The sequence below is a fragment of the Ranitomeya imitator genome, chromosome 4, assembly GCF_032444005.1.
Source record: "Ranitomeya imitator isolate aRanImi1 chromosome 4, aRanImi1.pri, whole genome shotgun sequence".
Lineage (NCBI taxonomy): Eukaryota > Metazoa > Chordata > Amphibia > Anura > Dendrobatidae > Ranitomeya > Ranitomeya imitator.
In genome coordinates, this window is record NC_091285.1 from 718,336,163 (window position 1) to 718,360,447 (window position 24,285).

Sequence of the window (24,285 nt, forward strand, 5' to 3'; positions counted from 1 at the left end):
AGCTCTGCTGTTCCTGTGTTACTACACTCCTGTAACAAGCTACCAGATTGCCTACACAGCTCTGCTGTTCCTGTGTTACTACACTCCTGCAACAAGCTACCAGACTGCCTACACAGCTCTGCTGTTCCTGTGTTACTACACTCCTGCAGCAAGCTACCAGACTGCCTACACAGCTCTGCTGTTCCTGTGTTACTACACTCCTGCAGCAAGCTACCAGACTGCCTACACAGCTCTGCTGTTCCTGTGTTACTACACTCCTGCAACAAGCTACCAGATTGCCTACACAGCTCTGTTGTTCCTGTGTCACTACACTCCTGCAACAAGCTACCAGACTGCCTACACAGCTCTGCTGTTCCTGTGTTACTACACTCCTGCAACAAGCTACCAGATTGCCTACACAGCTCTTCTGTTCCTGTGTTACTACACTCCTGCAGCAAGCTACCAGACTGCCTACACAGCTCTGCTGTTCCTGTGTCACTACACTCCTGCAGCAAGCTACCAGACTGCCTACACAGCTCTGCTGTTCCTGTGTTACTACACTCCTGCAACAAGCTACCAGATTGCCTACACAGCACTGCTGTTCCTGTGTTACTACACTCCTGTAACAAGCTACCAGATTGCCTACACAGCTCTGCTGTTCCTGTGTTACTACACTCCTGCAACAAGCTACCAGATTGCCTACACAGCTCTGCTGTTCATGTGTTACTACACTCCTGCAACAAGCTACCAGACTGCCTACACAGCTTTGCTGTTCCTGTATTACTACACTCCTGCAGCAAGCTACCAGACTGCCTACACAGCTCTGCTGTTCCTGTGTTACTACACTCCTGCAACAAGCTACCAGACTGCCTACACAGCTTTGCTGTTCCTGTATTACTACACTCCTGCAGCAAGCTACCAGATTGCCTACACAGCTCTGCTGTTCCTGTGTTACTACACTCCTGCAACAAGCTACCAGATTGCCTACACAGCACTGCTGTTCCTGTGTTATTACACTCCTGCAACAAGCTACCAGACTGCCTACACAGCTCTGCTGTTCCTGTGTTACTACACTCCTGTAACAAGCTACCAGACTGCCTACACAGCTCTGCTGTTCCTGTGTTACTACACTCCTGCAACAAGCTACCAGACTGCCTACACAGCTCTGCTGTTCCTGTGTCACTACACTCCTGCAGCAAGCTACCAGATTGCCTACACAGCTCTGCTGTTCCTGTGTTACTACACTCCTGTAACAAGCTACCAGATTGCCTACACAGCTCTGCTGTTCCTGTGTTACTACACTCTTGCAACAAGCTACCAGATTGCCTACACAGCTCTGTTGTTCCTGTGTTACTACACTCCTGCAACAAGCTACCAGACTGCCTACACAGCTCTGCTGTTCCTGTGTCACTACACTCCTGCAGCAAGCTACCAGATTGCCTACACAGCTCTGCTGTTCCTGTGTTACTACACTCCTGTAACAAGCTACCAGATTGCCTACACAGCTCTGCTGTTCCTGTGTTACTACACTCCTGCAACAAGCTACCAGACTGCCTACACAGCTCTGCTGTTCCTGTGTTACTACACTCCTGCAGCAAGCTACCAGACTGCCTACACAGCTCTGCTGTTCCTGTGTTACTACACTCCTGCAGCAAGCTACCAGACTGCCTACACAGCTCTGCTGTTCCTGTGTTACTACACTCCTGCAACAAGCTACCAGATTGCCTACACAGCTCTGTTGTTCCTGTGTCACTACACTCCTGCAACAAGCTACCAGACTGCCTACACAGCTCTGCTGTTCCTGTGTTACTACACTCCTGCAACAAGCTACCAGATTGCCTACACAGCTCTTCTGTTCCTGTGTTACTACACTCCTGCAGCAAGCTACCAGACTGCCTACACAGCTCTGCTGTTCCTGTGTCACTACACTCCTGCAGCAAGCTACCAGACTGCCTACACAGCTCTGCTGTTCCTGTGTTACTACACTCCTGCAACAAGCTACCAGATTGCCTACACAGCACTGCTGTTCCTGTGTTACTACACTCCTGTAACAAGCTACCAGATTGCCTACACAGCTCTGCTGTTCCTGTGTTACTACACTCCTGCAACAAGCTACCAGATTGCCTACACAGCTCTGCTGTTCATGTGTTACTACACTCCTGCAACAAGCTACCAGACTGCCTACACAGCTTTGCTGTTCCTGTATTACTACACTCCTGCAGCAAGCTACCAGACTGCCTACACAGCTCTGCTGTTCCTGTGTTACTACACTCCTGCAACAAGCTACCAGACTGCCTACACAGCTTTGCTGTTCCTGTATTACTACACTCCTGCAGCAAGCTACCAGATTGCCTACACAGCTCTGCTGTTCCTGTGTTACTACACTCCTGCAACAAGCTACCAGATTGCCTACACAGCACTGCTGTTCCTGTGTTATTACACTCCTGCAACAAGCTACCAGACTGCCTACACAGCTCTGCTGTTCCTGTGTTACTACACTCCTGTAACAAGCTACCAGACTGCCTACACAGCTCTGCTGTTCCTGTGTTACTACACTCCTGCAACAAGCTACCAGATTGCCTACACAGCTCTGCTGTTCCTGTGTTACTACACTCCTGCAACAAGCTACCAGACTGCCTACACAGCTTTGCTGTTCCTGTGTTACTACACTCCTGCAGCAAGCTACCAGATTGCCTACACAGCTCTGCTGTTCCTGTGTCACTACACTCCTGCAGCAAGCTACCAGACTGCCTACACGGCTCTGCTGTTCCTGTGTTACTACACTACTGCAACAAGCTACCAGATTGCCTACACAGCTCTGCTTTTCCTGTGTTACTACACTCCTGCAACAAGCTACCAGATTGCCTACACAGCTCTGCTGTTCCTGTGTTACTACACTAATGCAACATGCTACCAGATTGCCTACACAGCTCTGCTGTTCCTGTGTTACTACACTCCTGCAACAAGCTACCAGATTGCCTACACGGCTCTGCTGTTCCTGTGTTACTACACTACTGCAACAAGCTACCAGACTGCCTACACAGCTCTGCTGTTCCTGTGTTACTACACTCCTGCAACAAGCTACCAGATTGCCTACACAGCTCTGCTGTTCCTGTGTCACTACACTCCTGCAACAAGCTACCAGATTGCCTACACAGCACTGCTGTTCCTGTGTTACTACACTCCTGCAACAAGCTACCATTTTGCCTACACAGCTCTGCTGTTCCTGTGTTACTACACTCCTGCAACAAGCTACCAGACTGCCAACACAGCTCTGCTGTTCCTGTGTTACTACACTCCTGCAACAAGCTACCAGATTGCCTACACAGCTCTGCTGTTCCTGTGTTACTACACTCCTGCAACAAGCTACCAGATTGCCTACACAGCTCTGCTGCTCCTGTGTTACTACACTCCTGCAACAAGCTACCAGACTGCCTACACAGCTCTGCTGTTCCTGTGTTACTACACTGCTGCAACAAGCTACCAGATTGCCTACACAGCTCTGCTGTTCCTGTGATACTACACTCCTGCAACAAGCTACCAGATTGCCTACACAGCACAGCTGTTCCTGTGTCACTACACTCCTGCAACAAGCTACCAGACTTCTTACACAGCTCTGCTGTTCCTGTGTTACTACACTCCTGCAACAAGCTACCAGACTGCCTACACAGCTCTGCTGTTCCTGTGTCACTACACTCCTGCAGCAAGCTACCAGACTGCCTACACAGCTCTGCTGTTCCTGTGTTACTACACTCCTGCAACAAGCAACCAGATTGCCTACACAGCTCTGCTGTTCCTGTGTTACTACACTCCTGCAACAAGCTACCAGACTGCCTACACAGCACTGCTGTTCCTGTGTTACTACACTCCTGCAACAAGCTACCAGATTGCCTACACAGCTCTGCTGTTCCTGTGTCACTACACTCCTGCAACAAGCTACCAGACTGCCTACACAGCTCTGCTGTTCCTGTGTTACTACACTCCTGCAACAAGCTACCAGACTGCCTACACAGCTCTGCTGTTCCTGTGTTACTACACTCCTGCAACAAGCTACCAGATTGCCTACACAGCTCTGCTGTTCCTGTGTTACTACACTCCTGCAACAAGCTACCAGATTGCCTACACGGCTCTGCTGTTCCTGTGTTACTACACTCCTGTAACATGCTACCAGATTGCCTACACAGCTCTGCTGTTCCTGTGTTACTACACTCCTGCAACAAGCTACCAGATTGCCTACACAGCTCTGCTGTTCCTGTGTTACTACACTCCTGCAACAAGCTACCAGATTGCCTACACAGCTCTGCTGTTCCTGTGTTACTACACTCCTGCAACAAGCTACCAGATTGCCTACACAGCTCTGCTGTTCCTGTGTCACTACACTCCTGCAGCAAGCTACCAGATTGCCTACACAGCTCCGCTGTTCCTGTGTTACTACACTCCTGCAACAAGCTACCAGATTGCCTACACAGCACAGCTGTTCATGTGTTACTACACTCCTGCAACAAGCTACCAGACTGCCTACACAGCTCTGCTGTTCCTGTGTCACTACACTCCTGCAACAAGCTACCAGATTGCCTACACAGCACAGCTGTTCATGTGTTACTACACTCCTGCAACAAGCTACCAGATTGCCTACACAGCTCTGCTGTTCCTGTGTTACTACACTCCTGCAACAAGCTACCAGATTGCCTACACAGCTCTGCTGCTCCTGTGTTACTACACTCCTGCAACAAGCTACCAGACTGCCTACACAGCTCTGCTGTTCCTGTGTTACTACACTGCTGCAACAAGCTACCAGATTGCCTACACAGCTCTGCTGTTCCTGTGATACTACACTCCTGCAACAAGCTACCAGATTGCCTACACAGCACAGCTGTTCCTGTGTCACTACACTCCTGCAACAAGCTACCAGACTTCTTACACAGCTCTGCTGTTCCTGTGTTACTACACTCCTGCAACAAGCTACCAGACTGCCTACACAGCTCTGCTGTTCCTGTGTCACTACACTCCTGCAGCAAGCTACCAGACTGCCTACACAGCTCTGCTGTTCCTGTGTTACTACACTCCTGCAACAAGCAACCAGATTGCCTACACAGCTCTGCTGTTCCTGTGTTACTACACTCCTGCAACAAGCTACCAGACTGCCTACACAGCACTGCTGTTCCTGTGTTACTACACTCCTGCAACAAGCTACCAGATTGCCTACACAGCTCTGCTGTTCCTGTGTCACTACACTCCTGCAACAAGCTACCAGACTGCCTACACAGCTCTGCTGTTCCTGTGTTACTACACTCCTGCAACAAGCTACCAGACTGCCTACACAGCTCTGCTGTTCCTGTGTTACTACACTCCTGCAACAAGCTACCAGATTGCCTACACAGCTCTGCTGTTCCTGTGTTACTACACTCCTGCAACAAGCTACCAGATTGCCTACACGGCTCTGCTGTTCCTGTGTTACTACACTCCTGTAACATGCTACCAGATTGCCTACACAGCTCTGCTGTTCCTGTGTTACTACACTCCTGCAACAAGCTACCAGATTGCCTACACAGCTCTGCTGTTCCTGTGTTACTACACTCCTGCAACAAGCTACCAGATTGCCTACACAGCTCTGCTGTTCCTGTGTTACTACACTCCTGCAACAAGCTACCAGATTGCCTACACAGCTCTGCTGTTCCTGTGTCACTACACTCCTGCAGCAAGCTACCAGATTGCCTACACAGCTCCGCTGTTCCTGTGTTACTACACTCCTGCAACAAGCTACCAGATTGCCTACACAGCACAGCTGTTCATGTGTTACTACACTCTTGCAACAAGCTACCAGATTGCCTACACAGCTCTGATGTTCCTGTGTTATTACACTCCTGCAACAAGCTACCAGACTGCCTACACAGCTCTGCTGTTCCTGTGTTACTACACTCCTGCAACAAGCTACCAGACTGCCTACACAGCTCTGCTGTTCCTGTGTTATTACACTCCTGCAACAAGCTACCAGACTGCCTACACAGCTCTGCTGTTCCTGTGTTACTACACTCCTGCAACAAGCTACCAGATTGCCTACACAGCTCTGCTGTTCCTGTGTTACTACACTCCTGCAACAAGCTACCAGACTGCCTACACAGCACTGCTGTTCCTGTGTTACTACACTCCTGCAACAAGCTACCAGACTGCCTACACAGCTCTGCTGTTCCTGTGTTATTACACTCCTGCAACAAGCTACCAGACTGCCTACACAGCTCTGCTGTTCCTGTGTTACTACACTCCTGCAACAAGCTACCAGATTGCCTACACAGCTCTGCTGTTCCTGTGTTACTACACTCCTGCAACAAGCTACCAGACTGCCTACACAGCTCTGCTGTTCCTGTGTTATTACACTCCTGCAACAAGCTACCAGATTGCCTACACAGCTCTGCTGTTCCTGTGTTATTACACTACTGCAACAAGCTACCAGACTGCCTACACAGCTCTGCTGTTCCTGTGTTACTACACTCCTGCAACAAGCTACCAGATTGACTACACAGCTCTGGTGTTCCTCTGTTACTACACTCCTGCAACAAGCTACCAGATTGCCTACACAGCTCTGCTGTTCCTGTGTCACTACACTCCTGCAACAAGCTACCAGACTGCCTATACAGCTCTGCTGTTCCTGTGTCACTACACTCCTGCAACAAGCTACCAGATTGCCTACACAGCTCTGCTGTTCCTGTGTTACTACACTCCTGCAACCAGCTACCAGACTGCCTACACAGCTCTGCTGTTCCTCTGTTACTACACTCCTGCAACAAGCTACCAGATTGCCTACACAGCTCTGATGTTCCTGTGTTACTACACTCCTGCAACAAGCTACCAGACTGCCTACACAGCTCTGCTGTTCCTCTGTTACTACACTCCTGCAACAAGCTACCAGATTGCCTACACAGCTCTGCTGTTCCTGTGTCACTACACTCCTGCAACAAGCTACCAGACTGCCTATACAGCTCTGCTGTTCCTGTGTCACTACACTCCAGCAACAAGCTACCAGATTGCCTACACAGCTCTGCTGTTCCTGTGTTACTACACTCCTGCAACAAGCTACCAGACTGCCTACACAGCTCTGATGTTCCTGTGTTATTACACTCCTGCAACAAGCTACCAGATTGCCTACACAGCTCTGCTGTTCCTGTGTTACTACACTCCTGCAACAAGCTACCAGACTGCCTACACAGCTCTGATGTTCCTGTGTTACTACACTCCTGCAACAAGCTACCAGACTGCCTACACAGCTCTGCTGTTCCTGTGTTACTACACTCCTGCAACAAGCTACCAGATTGCCTACACAGCTCTGCTGTTCCTGTGTTACTACACTCCTGCAACAAGGTACCAGACTGCCTACATAGCTCTGCTGTTCCTGTGTTACTACACTCCTGCAACAAGCTACCAGATTGCCTACACAGCTCTGCTGTTCCTGTGTTACTACACTCCTGCAACAAGCTACCAGATTGCCTACACAGCTCTGCTGTTCCTGTGTTATTACACTCCTGCAACAAGCTACCAGATTGCCTACACAGCTCTGCTGTTCCTGTGTTACTACACTCCTGCAACAAGCTACCAGATTGCCTACACAGCTCTTCTGTTCCTGTGTTACTACACTCCTGCAACAAGCAACCAGATTGCCTACACAGCTCTGCTGTTCCTGTGTCACTACACTCCTGCAGCAAGCTACCAGACTGCCTACACAGCTCTGCTGTTCCTGTGTTACTACACTCCTGCAACAAGCAACCAGATTGCCTACACAGCTCTGCTGTTCCTGTGTTACTACACTCCTGCAACAAGCTACCAGACTGCCTACACAGCACTGCTGTTCCTGTGTTACTACACTCCTGCAACAAGCTACCAGATTGCCTACACAGCTCTGCTGTTCCTGTGTCACTACACTCCTGCAGCAAGCTACCAGATTGCCTACACAGCTCTGCTGTTCCTGTGTTACTACACTCCTGCAACAAGCTACCAGATTGCCTACACAGCTCTGCTGTTCCTGTGTCACTACACTCCTGCAGCAAGCTACCAGATTGCCTACACAGCTCCGCTGTTCCTGTGTTACTACACTCCTGCAACAAGCTACCAGACTGCCTACACAGCTTTGCTGTTCCTGTGTTACTACACTCCTGCAACAAGCTACCAGATTGCCTACACAGCTCTGCTGTTCATGTGTTACTACACTCCTGCAACAAGCTACCAGACTGCCTACACAGCTCTGATGTTCCTGTGTTATTACACTCCTGCAACAAGCTACCAGATTGCCTACACAGCTCTGCTGTTCCTGTGTTACTACACTCCTGCAACAAGCTACCAGACTGCCTACACAGCTCTGCTGTTCCTGTGTTATTACACTCCTGCAACAAGCTACCAGACTGCCTACACAGCTCTGCTGTTCCTGTGTTACTACACTCCTGCAACAAGCTACCAGATTGCCTACACAGCTCTGCTGTTCCTGTGTTACTACACTCCTGCAACAAGCTACCAGACTGCCTACACAGCTCTGCTGTTCCTGTGTTATTACACTCCTGCAACAAGCTACCAGACTGCCTACACAGCTCTGCTGTTCCTGTGTTACTACACTCCTGCAACAAGCTACCAGATTGCCTACACAGCTCTGCTGTTCCTGTGTTACTACACTCCTGCAACAAGCTACCAGACTGCCTACACAGCTCTGCTGTTCCTGTGTTATTACACTCCTGCAACAAGCTACCAGATTGCCTACACAGCTCTGCTGTTCCTGTGTTATTACACTACTGCAACAAGCTACCAGACTGCCTACACAGCTCTGCTGTTCCTGTGTTACTACACTCCTGCAACAAGCTACCAGATTGACTACACAGCTCTGGTGTTCCTCTGTTACTACACTCCTGCAACAAGCTACCAGATTGCCTACACAGCTCTGCTGTTCCTGTGTCACTACACTCCTGCAACAAGCTACCAGACTGCCTATACAGCTCTGCTGTTCCTGTGTCACTACACTCCTGCAACAAGCTACCAGATTGCCTACACAGCTCTGCTGTTCCTGTGTTACTACACTCCTGCAACAAGCTACCAGACTGCCAACACAGCTCTGATGTTCCTGTGTTATTACACTCCTGCAACAAGCTACCAGATTGCCTACACAGCTCTGCTGTTCCTGTGTTATTACACTCCTGCAACAAGCTACCAGATTGCCTACACAGCTCTGCTGTTCCTGTGTTATTACACTACTGCAACAAGCTACCAGACTGCCTACACAGCTCTGCTGTTCCTGTGTTACTACACTCCTGCAACAAGCTACCAGATTGACTACACAGCTCTGGTGTTCCTCTGTTACTACACTCCTGCAACAAGCTACCAGATTGCCTACACAGCTCTGCTGTTCCTGTGTCACTACACTCCTGCAACAAGCTACCAGACTGCCTATACAGCTCTGCTGTTCCTGTGTCACTACACTCCTGCAACAAGCTACCAGATTGCCTACACAGCTCTGCTGTTCCTGTGTTACTACACTCCTGCAACAAGCTACCAGACTGCCTACACAGCTCTGATGTTCCTGTGTTATTACACTCCTGCAACAAGCTACCAGATTGCCTACACAGCTCTGATGTTCCTGTGTTACTACACTCCTGCAACAAGCTACCAGACTGCCTACACAGCTCTGCTGTTCCTGTGTTACTACACTCCTGCAACAAGCTACCAGATTGCCTACACAGCTCTGCTGTTCCTGTGTTACTACACTCCTGCAACAAGCTACCAGACTGCCTACATAGCTCTGCTGTTCCTGTGTTACTACACTCCTGCAACAAGCTACCAGATTGCCTACACAGCTCTGCTGTTCCTGTGTTACTACACTCCTGCAACAAGCTACCAGATTGCCTACACAGCTCTGCTGTTCCTGTGTTATTACACTCCTGCAACAAGCTACCAGATTGCCTACACAGCTCTGCTGTTCCTGTGTTACTACACTCCTGCAACAAGCTACCAGATTGCCTACACAGCTCTGCTGTTCCTGTGTTAATACACTCCTTCAACAAGCTACCAGTCTGCCTACACAGCTCTGCTGTTCCTGTTTTATTACACTCCTGCAACAAGCTACCAGATTGCCTACACAGCTCTTCTGTTCCTGTGTTACTACACTCCTGCAGCAAGCTACCAGATTGCCTACACAGCTCTGTTGTTCCTGTGTTACTACACTCCTGCAACAAGCTACCAGACTGCCTACACAGCTCTGCTGTTCCTGTGTCACTACACTCCTGCAGCAAGCTACCAGTCTGCCTACACAGCTCTGCTGTTCCTGTTTTATTACACTCCTGCAACAAGCTACCAGATTGCCTACACAGCTCTTCTGTTCCTGTGTTACTACACTCCTGCAGCAAGCTACCAGATTGCCTACACAGCTCTGTTGTTCCTGTGTTACTACACTCCTGCAACAAGCTACCAGACTGCCTACACTGCGCTGCTGTTCCTGTGTTACTACACTCCTGCAACAAGCTACCAGATTGCCTACACAGCTCTGCTGTTCCTGTGTTATTACACTCCTGCAACAAGCTACCAGATTGCCTACACAGCTCTGCTGTTCCTGTGTTACTACACTCTTGCAACAAGCTACCAGATTGCCTACACAGCTCTGTTGTTCCTGTGTTACTACACTCCTGCAACAAGCTACCAGACTGCCTACACAGCTCTGCTGTTCCTGTGTCACTACGCTCCTGCAGCAAGCTACCAGACTGCCTACACAGCTCTGCTGTTCCTGTGTCACTACACTCCTGCAGCAAGCTACCAGATTGCCTACACAGCTCTGCTGTTCCTGTGTTACTACACTCCTGTAACAAGCTACCAGATTGCCTACACAGCTCTGCTGTTCCTGTGTTACTACACTCCTGCAACAAGCTACCAGACTGCCTACACAGCTCTGCTGTTCCTGTGTTACTACACTCCTGCAGCAAGCTACCAGATTGCCTACACAGCTCTGTTGTTCCTGTGTCACTACACTCCTGCAACAAGCTACCAGATTGCCTACACAGCTCTGCTGTTCCTGTGTCACTACACTCCTGCAACAAGCTACCAGATTGCCTACACAGCTCTGCTGTTCCTGTGTCACTACACTCCTGCAGCAAGCTACCAGATTGCCTACACAGCTCTGTTGTTCCTGTGTTACTACACTCCTGCAACAAGCTACCAGATTGCCTACACAGCTCTGCTGTTCCTGTGTCACTACACTCCTGCAGCAAGCTACCAGATTGCCTACACAGCTCTGCTGTTCCTGTGTCACTACACTCCTGCAGCAAGCTACCAGATTGCCTACACAGCTCTGCTGTTCCTGTGTCACTACACTCCTGTAACAAGCTACCAGATTGCCTACACAGCTCTGCTGTTCCTGTGTCACTACACTCCTGCAGCAAGCTACCAGATTGCCTACACAGCTCTGCTGTTCCTGTGTTACTACACTCCTGCAGCAAGCTACCAGACTGCCTACACAGCTCTGCTGTTCCTGTGTCACTACACTCCTGCAGCAAGCTACCAGACTGCCTACACAGCTCTGCTGTTCCTGTGTTACTACACTCCTGCAACAAGCTACCAGATTGCCTACACAGCACTGCTGTTCCTGTGTTACTACACTCCTGTAACAAGCTACCAGATTGCCTACACAGCTCTGCTGTTCCTGTGTTACTACACTCCTGCAACAAGCTACCAGATTGCCTACACAGCTCTGCTGTTCCTGTGTTACTACACTCCTGCAACAAGCTACCAGACTGCCTACACAGCTCTGCTGTTCCTGTGTTACTACACTCTTGCAACAAGCTACCAGATTGCCTACACAGCTTTGCTGTTCCTGTATTACTACACTCCTGCAGCAAGCTACCAGATTGCCTACACAGCTCTGCTGTTCCTGTGTCACTACACTCCTGCAGCAAGCTACCAGACTGCCTACACAGCTCTGCTGTTCCTGTGTCACTACACTCGTGCAGCAAGCTACCAGACTGCCTACACGGCTCTGCTGTTCCTGTGTTACTACACTACTGCAACAAGCTACCAGATTGCCTACACAGCTCTGCTTTTCCTGTGTTACTACACTCCTGCAACAAGCTACCAGATTGCCTACACAGCTCTGCTGTTCCTGTGTTACTACACTAATGCAACATGCTACCAGATTGCCTACACAGCTCTGCTGTTCCTGTGTTACTACACTCCTGCAACAAGCTACCAGATTGCCTACACGGCTCTGCTGTTCCTGTGTTACTACACTACTGCAACAAGCTACCAGATTGCCTACACAGCTCTGCTGTTCCTGTGTTACTACACTCCTGCAACAAGCTACCAGATTGCCTACACAGCTCTGCTGTTCCTGTGTTACTACACTCCTGCAACAAGCTACCAGATTGCCTACACAGCACTGCTGTTCCTGTGTTACTTCACTCCTGCAACAAGCTACCAGTTTGCCTACACAGCTCTGCTGTTCCTGTGTTACTACACTCCTGCAACAAGCTACCAGACTGCCAACACAGCTCTGCTGTTCCTGTGTTACTACACTCCTGCAACAAGCTACCAGATTGCCTACACAGCTCTGCTGTTCCTGTGTTACTACACTCCTGCAACAAGCTACCAGATTGCCTACACAGCTCTGCTGCTCCTGTGTTACTACACTCCTGCAACAAGCTACCAGACTGCCTACACAGCTCTGCTGTTCCTGTGTTACTACACTGCTGCAACAAGCTACCAGATTGCCTACACAGCTCTGCTGTTCCTGTGATACTACACTCCTGCAACAAGCTACCAGATTGCCTACACAGCACTGCTGTTCCTGTGTCACTACACTCCTGCAACAAGCTACCAGACTTCTTACACAGCTCTGCTGTTCCTGTGTTACTACACTCCTGCAACAAGCTACCAGACTGCCTACACAGCTCTGCTGTTCCTGTGTCACTACACTCCTGCAGCAAGCTACCAGACTGCCTACACAGCTCTGCTGTTCCTGTGTTACTACACTCCTGCAACAAGCAACCAGATTGCCTACACAGCTCTGCTGTTCCTGTGTTACTACACTCCTGCAACAAGCTACCAGACTGCCTACACAGCAGTGCTGTTCCTGTGTTACTACACTCCTGCAACAAGCTACCAGATTGCCTACACAGCTCTGCTGTTCCTGTGTCACTACACTCCTGCAGCAAGCTACCAGATTGCCTACACAGCTCTGCTGTTCCTGTGTTACTACACTCCTGCAACAAGCTACCAGACTGCCTACACAGCTCTGCTGTTCCTGTGTTATTACACTCCTGCAACAAGCTACCAGACTGCCTACACAGCTTTGCTGTTCCTGTGTTACTACACTCCTGCAACAAGCTACCAGACTGCCTACACAGCTCTGCTGTTCCTGTGTTATTACACTCCTGCAACAAGCTACCAGACTGCCTACACAGCTCTGCTGTTCCTGTGTTATTACACTCCTGCAACAAGCTACCAGATTGCCTACACAGCTCTGCTGTTCCTGTGTTACTACACTCCTGCAACAAGCTACCAGACTGCCTACACAGCTCTGCTGTTCCTGTGTTATTACACTCCTGCAACAAGCTACCAGACTGCCTACACAGCTTTGCTGTTCCTGTGTTACTACACTCCTGCAGCAAGCTACCAGATTGCCTACACAGCTCTGCTGTTCCTGTGTTACTACACTCCTGCAACAAGCTACCAGACTGCCTACACAGCTCTGCTGTTCCTGTGTTATTACACTCCTGCAACAAGCTACCAGACTGCCTACACAGCTTTGCTGTTCCTGTGTTACTACACTCCTGCAACAAGCTACCAGACTGCCTACACAGCTCTGCTGTTCCTGTGTTATTACACTCCTGCAACAAGCTACCAGACTGCCTACACAGCTCTCCTGTTCCTGTGTTATTACACTCCTGCAACAAGCTACCAGATTGGCTACACAGCTCTGCTGTTCCTGTGTTACTACACTCCTGCAACAAGCTACCAGATTGCCTACACAGCTCTGCTGTTCCTGTGTTACTACACTCCTGCAACAAGCTACCAGTCTGCCTACACAGCTCTGCTGTTCCTGTGTTATTACACTACTGCAACATGCTACAAGACTGCCTACACAGCTCTGCTGTTCCTGTGTTATTACACTCCTGCAACAAGCTACCAGACTGCCTACACAGCTCTCCTGTTCCTGTGTTATTACACTCCTGCAACAAGCTACCAGATTGGCTACACAGCTCTGCTGTTCCTGTGTTACTACACTCCTGCAACAAGCTACCAGATTGCCTACACAGCTCTGCTGTTCCTGTGTTACTACACTCCTGCAACAAGCTACCAGACTGCCTACACAGCTCTCCTGTTCCTGTGTTATTACACTCCTGCAACAAGCTACCAGATTGCCTACACAGCTCTGCTGTTCCTGTGTTATTACACTCCTGCAACAAGCTACCAGACTGCCTACACAGCTCTCCTGTTCCTGTGTTATTACACTCCTGCAACAAGCTACCAGATTGGCTACACAGCTCTGCTGTTCCTGTGTTACTACACTCCTGCAACAAGCTACCAGATTGCCTACACAGCTCTGCTGTTCCTGTGTTACTACACTCCTGCAACAAGCTACCAGACTGCCTACACAGCTCTGCTGTTCCTGTGTTACTACACTCCTGCAACAAGCTACCAGACTGTCTTCACAGCTCTGCTGTTCCTGTGTTACTACACTCCTGCAACAAGCTACCAGATTGCCTACACAGCTCTGCTGCTCCTGTGTTACTACACTCCTGCAACAAGCTACCAGATTGCCTACACAGCTCTCCTGTTCCTGTGTTACTACACTCCTGCAACAAGCTACCAGATTGGCTACACAGCTCTGCTGTTCCTGTGTTACTACACTCCTGCAACAAGCTACCAGATTGCCTACACAGCTCTGCTGTTCCTGTGTTACTACACTCCTGCAACAAGCTACCAGTCTGCCTACACAGCTCTGCTGTTCCTGTGTTATTACACTACTGCAACAAGCTACCAGACTGCCTACACAGCTCTGCTGTTCCTGTGTTACTACACTCCTGCAACAAGCTACCAGACTGTCTTCACAGCTCTGCTGTTCCTGTGTTACTACACTCCTGCAACAAGCTACCAGATTGCCTACACAGCTCTGCTGCTCCTGTGTTACTACACTCCTGCAACAAGCTACCAGATTGCCTACACAGATCTGCTGTTCCTGTGTTACTACACTCCTGCAACAAGCTACCAGACTGCCTACACAGCTCTGCTGTTCCTGTGTTATTACACTCCTGCAACAAGCTACCAGACTGCCTACACAGCTCTGCTGTTCCTGTGTTACTACACTCCTGCAACAAGCTACCAGATTGCCTACACAGCTCTGCTGTTCCTGTGTTACTACACTCCTGCAACAAGCTACCAGACTGCCTACACAGCTCTGCTGTTCCTGTGTTATTACACTCCTGCAACAAGCTACCAGACTGCCTACACAGCTCTGCTGTTCCTGTGTTACTACACTCCTGCAACAAGCTACCAGATTGCCTACACAGCTCTGCTGTTCCTGTGTTACTACACTCCTGCAACAAGCTACCAGACTGCCTACACAGCTCTGCTGTTCCTGTGTTATTACACTCCTGCAACAAGCTACCAGATTGCCTACACAGCTCTGCTGTTCCTGTGTTATTACACTACTGCAACAAGCTACCAGACTGCCTACACAGCTCTGCTGTTCCTGTGTTACTACACTCCTGCAACAAGCTACCAGACTGCCTACACAGCTCTGCTGTTCCTGTGTTACTACACTCCTGCAACAAGCTACCAGATTGACTACACAGCTCTGGTGTTCCTCTGTTACTACACTCCTGCAACAAGCTACCAGATTGCCTACACAGCTCTGCTGTTCCTGTGTCACTACACTCCTGCAACAAGCTACCAGACTGCCTATACATCTCTGCTGTTCCTGTGTCACTACACTCCTGCAACAAGCTACCAGATTGCCTACACAGCCCTGCTGTTCCTGTGTTAATACATTCCTGCAACAAGCTACCAGACTGCCTACACAGCTCTGCTGTTCCTGTGTTACTACACTCCTGCAACAAGCTACCAGATTGCCTACACAGCTCTGCTGTTCCTGTGTTAATACATTCCTGCAACAAGCTACCAGACTGCCTACACAGCTCTGCTGTTCCTGTGTTACTACACTCCTGCAACAAGCTACCAGATTGCCTATACGGCTCTGCTGTTCCTGTGTTACTACACTCCTGCAACATGCTACCAGATTGACTACACAGCTCTGCTGTTCCTGTGTTACTACACTCCTGCAACAAGCTACCAGATTGCCTACACAGCTCTGCTGTTCCTGTGTTACTACACTCCTGCAACAAGCTACCAGATTGCCTACACAGCTCTGCTGTTCATGTGTTACTACACTCCTGCAACAAGCTACCAGATTGCCTACACAGCTCTGCTGCTCCTGTGTTACTACACTCCTGCAACAAGCTACCAGATTGCCTACACAGCTCTGCTGTTCCTGTGATACTACACTCCTGCAACAAGCTACCAGATTGCCTACACAGCTCTGCTGTTCCTGTGTTATTACACTCCTGCAACAAGCTACCAGACTGCCTACACAGCTCTGCTGTTCCTGTGTTACTACACTCCTGCAACAAGCTACCAGATTGCCTACACAGCTCTGCTGTTCCTGTGTTATTACACTCCTGCAACAAGCTACCAGACTGCCTACACAGCTCTGATATTCCTGTGTTATTACACTCCTGCAACAAGCTACCAGATTGCCTACATGGTCTGCTGTTCCTGTGTTACTACACTCCTGCAACAAGCTACCAGATTGCCTACACAGCTCTGCTGTTCCTGTGTTACTACACTCATGCAACAAGCTACCAGACTGCCTACACAGCTCTGCTGTTCCTGTGTTATTACACTCCTGCAACAAGCTACCAGACTGTCTTCACAGCTCTGCTGTTCCTGTGTCACTACACTCCTGCAACAAGCTACCAGACTGCCTACACAGCTCTGCTGTTCCTGTGTTATTACACTCCTGCAACAAGCTACCAGACTGTCTTCACAGCTCTGCTGTTCCTGTGTCACTACACTCCTGCAACAAGCTACCAGATTGCCTACACAGCTCTGCTGTTCCTGTGTCACTACACTCCTGCAACAAGCTACCAGACTGCCTACACAGCTCTGCTGTTCCTGTGTTACTACACTCCTGCAACAAGCTACCAGATTGCCTACACAGCTCTGCTGTTCCTGTGTTATTACACTCCTGCAACAAGCTACCAGACTGTCTTCACAGCTCTGCTGTTCCTGTGTCACTACACTCCTGCAACAAGCTACCAGACTGCCTACACAGCTCTGCTGTTCCTGTGTCACTACACTCCTGCAACAAGCTACCAGATTGCCTACACAGCACTGCTGTTCCTGTGTCACTACACTCCTGCAACAAGCTACCAGATTGCCTACACAGCTCTGCTGTTCCTGTGTCACTACACTCCTGCAACAAGCTACCAGATTGCCTACACAGCTCTGCTGTTCCTGTGTTACTACACTCCTGCAACAAGCTACCAGATTGCCTACACAGCACTGCTGTTCCTGTGTCACTACACTCCTGCAGCAAGCAACCAGATTGCCTACACAGCACTGCTGTTCCTGTGTTACTACACTCCTGCAACAAGCTACCAGACTGCCTACACAGCTCTGCTGTTCCTGTGTCACTACACTCCTGCAGCAAGCTACCAGATTGCCTACACAGCTCTGCTGTTCCTGTGTTACTACACTCCTGCAACAAGCTACAAGATTGCCTACACAGCACTGCTGTTCCTGTGTTACTACACTCCTGCAACAAGCTACCAGATTGCCTACACAGCTCTGCTGTTCCTGTGTTACTACACTCCTGCAACAAGCTACCAGATTGCCTACACAGCACTGCTGTTCCTGTGTCACTACACTCCTGCAGCAAGCAACCAGATTGCCTACACAGCACTGCTGTTCCTGTGTTACTACACTCCTGCAACAAGCTAACAGACTGCCTACACAGCTCTGCTGTTCCTGTGTCACTACACTCCTGCAGCAAGCTACCAGATTGCCTACACAGCTCTGCTGTTCCTGTGTTACTACACTCCTGCAACAAGCTACCAGACTGCCTACACAGCTCTGCTGTTCCTGTGTTACTACACTCCTGCAACAAGCTACCAGATTGCCTACACAGCTCTGCTGTTCCTGTGTTACTACACTCCTGCAACAAGCTACCAGATTGCCTACACAGCTCTGCTGTTCCTGTGTTACTACACTCCTGCAACAAGCTACCAGACTGCCTACACAGCTCTGCTGTTCCTGTGTTACTACACTCCTGCAGCAAGCAACCAGATTGCCTACACAGCACTGCTGTTCCTGTGTTACTACACTCCTGCAACAAGCTAACAGACTGCCTACACAGCTCTGCTGTTCCTGTGTCACTACACTCCTGCAGCAAGCTACCAGATTGCCTACACAGCTCTGCTGTTCCTGTGTTACTACACTACTGCAACAAGCTACCAGATTGCCTACACAGCACTGCTGTTCCTGTGTTACTACACTCCTGCAGCAAGCAACCAGATTGCCTACACAGCTCTGCTGCTCCTGTGTTACTACACTCCTGCAACAAGCTACCAGATTGCCTACACAGCTCTGCTGTTCCTGTGTTACTACACTCCTGCAACAAGATACCAGACTGCCTACATAGCTCTGCTGTTCCTGTGTTATTACACTACTGCAACAAGATACCAGATTGCCTACACAGCTCTGCTGCTCCTGTGTTATTACACTCCTGCAGCAAGCTACCAGATTGCCTACACAGCTCTGCTGTTCCTGTGATACTACACTCCTGCAACAAGCTACCAGATTGCCTACACAGCTCTGCTGTTCCTGTGTTACTACACTCCTGCAACAAGCTACCAGATTGCCTATACAGCTCTGCTGTTCCTGTATTACTACACTCCTGCAACAAGCTACCAGATTGCCTACACAGCTCTGCTGTTCCTGTGTTACTACACTCCTGCAACAAGCTACCAGATTGCCTACACAGCACTGCTGTTCCTGTGTCACTACACTCCTGCAGCAAGCTACCAGATTGCCTACACAGCTCTGCTGTTCCTGTGTTACTACACTCCTGCAACAAGCTACCAGATTGCCTACACAGCTCTGCTGCTCCTGTGTTATTACACTCCTGCAGCAAGCTACCAGATTGCCTACACAGCTCTGCTGTTCCTGTGATACTACACTCCTGCAACAAGCTACCAGATTGCCTACACAGCTCTGCTGTTCCTGTGTTACTACACTCCTGCAACAAGCTACCAGATTGCCTACACAGCACTGCTGTTCCTGTGTCACTACACTCCTGCAGCAAGCTACCAGATTGCCTACACAGCACTGCTGTTCCTGTGTTACTACACTCCTGCAACAAGCTAACAGACTGCCTACACAGCTCTGCTGTTCCTGTGTCACTACACTCCTGCAGCAAGCTACCAGATTGCCTACACAGCACTGCTGTTCCTGTGTTACTACACTCCTGCAACAAGCTACCAGATTGCCTACACAGCTCTGCTGTTCCTGTGTTACTACACTCCTGCAACAAGCTACCAGACTGCCTACACAGCTCTGCTGTTCCTGTGTTACTACACTCCTGCAGCAAGCAACCAGATTGCCTACACAGCACTGCTGTTCCTGTGTTACTACACTCCTGCAACAAGCTAACAGACTGCCTACACAGCTCTGCTGTTCCTGTGTTACTACACTCCTGCAACAAGCTACCAGACTGCCTACATAGCTCTGCTGTTCCTGTGTTACTACACTCCTGCAACAAGCTACCAGACTGCCTACACAGCTCTGCTGTTCCTGTGTTATTACACTCCTGCAACAAGCTACCAGATTGCCTACACAGCTCTGCTGTTCCTGTGTTACTACACTCCTGCAACATGCTACCAGATTGCCTACACAGCTCTGCTGTTCCTGTGTTACTACACTCCTGCAACAAGCTACCAGACTGCCTACACAGCTCCGCTGTTCCTGTGTTACTACACTCCTGCAACAAGCTACCAGATTGCCTACACAGCTCTGCTGTTCCTGTGTTACTACACTCCTGCAACAATCTACCAGACTGCCTACACAGCTCTGCTGTTCCTGTGTTATTACACTCCTGCAAAAAGCTACCAGATTGCCTACACAGCTCTGCTGTTCCTGTGTTATTACACTCCTGCAACAAGCTACCAGATTGCCTACACAGCACTGCTGTTCCTGTGTTACTACACTCCTGCAACAAGCTACCAGACTGCCTACACAGCTCTGATGTTCCTGTGTTATTACACTCCTGCAACAAGCTACCAGATTGCCTACACAGCTCTGCTGTTCCTGTGTTACTACACTCCTGCAACAAGCTACCAGATTGCCTACACAGCTCTGCTGTTCCTGTGTTACTACACTCCTGCAACAAGCTACCAGTCTGCCTACACAGCTCTGCTGTTCCTGTGTTATTACACTCCTGCAACAAGCTACCAGATTGCCTACACAGCTCTTCTGTTCCTGTGTTACTACACTCCTGCAGCAAGCTACCAGATTGCCTACACAGCTCTGTTATTCCTGTGTTACTACACTCCTGCAACAAGCTACCAGACTGCCTACACAGCTCTGCTGTTCCTGTGTCACTACACTCCTGCAGCAAGCTACCAGACTGCCTACACAGCTCTGCTGTTCCTGTGTCACTACACTCCTGCAGCAAGCTACCAGACTGCCTACACAGCTCTGCTGTTCCTGTGTCACTACACTCCTGCAGCAAGCTACCAGACTGCCTACACAGCTCTGCTGTTCCTGTGTTACTACACTCCTGCAACAAGCTACCAGATTGCCTACACAGCACTGCTGTTCCTGTGTTACTACACTCCTGTAACAAGCTACCAGATTGCCTACACAGCTCTGCTGTTCCTGTGTTACTACACTCCTGCAACAAGCTACCAGACTGCCTACACAGCTTTGCTGTTCCTGTATTACTACACTCCTGCAGCAAGCTACCAGATTGCCTACACAGCTCTGCTGTTCCTGTGTTACTACACTACTGCAACAAGCTACCAGATTGCCTACACAGCACTGCTGTTCCTGTGTTACTACACTCCTGCAGCAAGCAACCAGATTGCCTACACAGCTCTGCTGCTCCTGTGTTACTACACTCCTGCAACAAGCTACCAGATTGCCTACACAGCTCTGCTGTTCCTGTGTTACTACACTCCTGCAACAAGATACCAGACTGCCTACATAGCTCTGCTGTTCCTGTGTTATTACACTACTGCAACAAGATACCAGATTGCCTACACAGCTCTGCTGCTCCTGTGTTATTACACTCCTGCAGCAAGCTACCAGATTGCCTACACAGCTCTGCTGTTCCTGTGATACTACACTCCTGCAACAAGCTACCAGATTGCCTACACAGCTCTGCTGTTCCTGTGTTACTACACTCCTGCAACAAGCTACCAGACTGCCTACACAGCTCTGCTGTTCCTGTGTTACTACACTCCTGCAACAAGCTACCAGACTGCCTACACAGCTCTGCTGTTCCTGTGTTACTACACTCCTGCAACAAGCTACCAGACTGCCTACATAGCTCTGCTGTTCCTGTGTTATTACACTACTGCAACAAGATACCAGATTGCCTACACAGCTCTGCTGCTCCTGTGTTATTACACTCCTGCAGCAAGCTACCAGATTGCCTACACAGCTCTGCTGTTCCTGTGATACTACACTCCTGCAACAAGCTACCAGATTGCCTACACAGCTCTGCTGTTCCTGTGTTACTACACTCCTGCAACAAGCTACCAGATTGCCTACACAGCACTGCTGTTCCTGTGTCACTACACTCCTGCAGCAAGCTACCAGATTGCCTACACAGCTCTGCTGTTCCTGTGTTACTACACTCCTGCAACAAGCTACCAGATTGCCTACACAGCTCTGCTGCTCCTGTGTTATTACACTCCTGCAGCAAGCTACCAGATTGCCTACACAGCTCTGCTGTTCCTGTGATACTACACTCCTGCAACAAGCTACCAGATTGCCTACACAGCTCTGCTGTTCCTGTGTTACTACACTCCTGCAACAAGCTACCAGATTGCCTACACAGCACTGCTGTTCCTGTGTCACTACACTCCTGCAGCAAGCTACCAGATTGCCTACACAGCACTGCTGTTCCTGTGTTACTACACTCCTGCAACAAGCTAACAGACTGCCTACACAGCTCTGCTGTTCCTGTGTCACTACACTCCTGCAGCAAGCTACCAGATTGCCTACACAGCACTGCTGTTCCTGTGTTACTACACTCCTGCAACAAGCTACCAGATTGCCTACACAGCTCTGCTGTTCCTGTGTTACTACACTCCTGCAACAAGCTACCAGACTGCCTACACAGCTCTGCTGTTCCTGTGTTACTACACTCCTGCAGCAAGCAACCAGATTGCCTACACAGCACTGCTGTTCCTGTGTTACTACACTCCTGCAACAAGCTAACAGACTGCCTACACAGCTCTGCTGTTCCTGTGTCACTACACTCCTGCAGCAAGCTACCAGATTGCCTACACAGCTCTGCTGTTCCTGTGTTACTACACTCCTGCAACAAGCTACCAGATTGCCTACACAGCTCTGCTGTTCCTGTGTTACTACACTCCTGCAACAAGCTACCAGACTGCCTACACAGCTCTGCTGTTCCTGTGTTACTACACTCCTGCAGCAAGCAACCAGATTGCCTACACAGCACTGCTGTTCCTGTGTTACTACACTCCTGCAACAAGCTACCAGATTGCCTACACAGCTCTGCTGTTCCTGTGTCACTACACTCCTGCAGCAAGCTACCAGATTGCCTACACAGCTCTGCTGTTCCTGTGTTACTACACTCCTGCAACAAGCTACCAGATTGCCTACACAGCTCTGCTGTTCCTGTGTTACTACACTCCTGCAACAAGCTACCAGATTGCCTACACAGCTCTGCTGTTCCTGTGTTACTACACTCCTGCAACAAGCTACCAGACTGCCTACACAGCTCTGCTGTTCCTGTGTCACTACACTCCTGCAGCAAGCTACCAGATTGCCTACACAGCACTGCTGTTCCTGTGTTACTACACTCCTGCAACAAGCTACCAGATTGCCTACACAGCTCTGCTGTTCCTGTGTTACTACACTCCTGCAACAAGCTACCAGACTGCCTACACAGCTCTGCTGTTCCTGTGTTACTACACTCCTGCAGCAAGCAACCAGATTGCCTACACAGCACTGCTGTTCCTGTGTTACTACACTCCTGCAACAAGCTACCAGATTGCCTACACAGCTCTGCTGTTCCTGTGTCACTACACTCCTGCAGCAAGCTACCAGATTGCCTACACAGCTCTGCTGTTCCTGTGTTACTACACTCCTGCAACAAGCTACCAGATTGCCTACACAGCTCTGCTGTTCCTGTGTTACTACACTCCTGCAACAAGCTACCAGACTGCCTACACAGCTCTGCTGTTCCTGTGTTACTACACTCCTGCAACAAGCTACCAGATTGCCTACACAGCTCTGCTGTTCCTGTGTTACTACACTCCTGCAACAAGCAACCAGATTGCCTACACAGCTCTGCTATTCCTGTGTCACTACACTCCTGCAACAAGCTACCAGACTGCCTACACAGCACTGCTGTTCCTGTGTTACTACACTCCTGCAACAAGCTACCAGATTGCCTACACAGCTCTGCTGTTCCTGTGTTACTACACTCCTGCAACAAGCTACCAGACTGCCTACACAGCTCTGCTGTTCCTGTGTTACTACACTCCTGCAACAAGCTACCAGACTGCCTACACAGCTCTGCTGTTCCTGTGTTACTACACTCCTGCAACAAGCTACCAGATTGCCTACACAGCTCTGCTGTTCCTGTGTTACTACACTCCTGCAACAAGCTACCAGACTGCCTACATAGCTCTGCTGTTCCTGTGTTATTACACTCCTGCAACAAGCTACCAGACTGCCTACACAGCTTTGCTGTTCCTGTGTTACTACACTCCTGCAACAAGCTACCAGATTGCCTACACAGCTCTGCTGTTCCTGTGTTATTACACTCCTGCAACAAGCTACCAGACTGCCCACACAGCTCTCCTGTTCCTGTGTTATTACACTCCTGCAACAAGCTACCAGATTGGCTACACAGCTCTGCTGTTCCTGTGTTACTACACTCCTGCAACAAGCTACCAGATTGCCTACAAAGCTCTGATGTTCCTGTGTTACTACACTCCTGCAACAAGCTACCAGTCTGCCTACACAGCT